The sequence below is a fragment of the Panicum virgatum genome, chromosome 1N (genome assembly GCF_016808335.1).
Source record: "Panicum virgatum strain AP13 chromosome 1N, P.virgatum_v5, whole genome shotgun sequence".
Taxonomy (NCBI): Eukaryota; Viridiplantae; Streptophyta; class Magnoliopsida; order Poales; family Poaceae; genus Panicum; species Panicum virgatum.
Window position 1 is genome coordinate 17,699,037 of NC_053145.1, and position 838 is coordinate 17,699,874.

The window sequence follows — 838 nt, forward strand, 5'->3', positions numbered from 1 at the left end:
TCAGCTCTGTCTGCTAACCAGGTCCCTACCGGGCCCGAGATTAACACCGGAGGGGAAAATTTCGAGATCAAGACGGGTCTTATTACGATGGTGCAGGCCAACCCTTTCTGTGGCAAGGCCAATGAGGATGCCAGCGCTCATCTCCAGTAGTTCCTGGAGCTCTGCAAAACTTTTGTTATCAAGGGTGCATCGCAAGATGCAATCCGGTTCCGTCTATTTCCGTTCTCTCTCTTGGGGAGAGTGAAGCAGTGGTTTTATGCTAACAAGACTACTGTGGATACTTGGGACAAATGTGCCAAGGCGTTCCTCTCGAAGTTCTTCCTGACGGGCAGAACTATTGCTCTTCGTGGATGGATTTCGAATTTCCAGCAGGCATCAAATGAGTCAATTCCTGAAGCTTGGGAGAGACTTCAGGAGTACATTCTGGAGTGTCCACACCACGGAATGGACAATTGGCTTATTCTACAAAACTTCTACAACGGATTGATATAGTCATCCCGTGATCATGTGGATGCCACTGCGGGTGGAGCTTTCTTCTCGCTGACCATTGAAAGAGCTACATCATTGATCGAGAAGATGGTTTCCAACCAAGGTTGGAGCGATGATCGCCTCCAACCGCGCCAGCGAGGTATGCACTCCGTCAAGGCGGCCGACATGCTCGCTATGAAGATTGATCTCCTCCTCAAGAAATTTGAGGATTATTCCCAAGATAAGGCTCAAATGCAAACACTTCGAGCCTTGGAAACTCGCATGACGTGAGAGGTCTGCGGGAATGTTGGACATTCGGAAGACAATTGCCTAGAAACCCAAGAGGAAGCCCTATTCCTCAATGGCAACA

The 838-nt window shown here is 49.2% G+C and overlaps 1 non-coding gene across 1 annotated transcript; it reads right to left on the bottom strand.

Moving 5' to 3' along the window:
* Nucleotides 1–339: 339 nt before the first annotated feature.
* Nucleotides 340–446, bottom strand: LOC120657787. The gene has a single exon (XR_005668324.1). It is a non-coding gene; the product is annotated as a small nucleolar RNA R71 (small nucleolar RNA).
* Between the last annotated feature and the right edge of the window lie 392 nt (nt 447–838).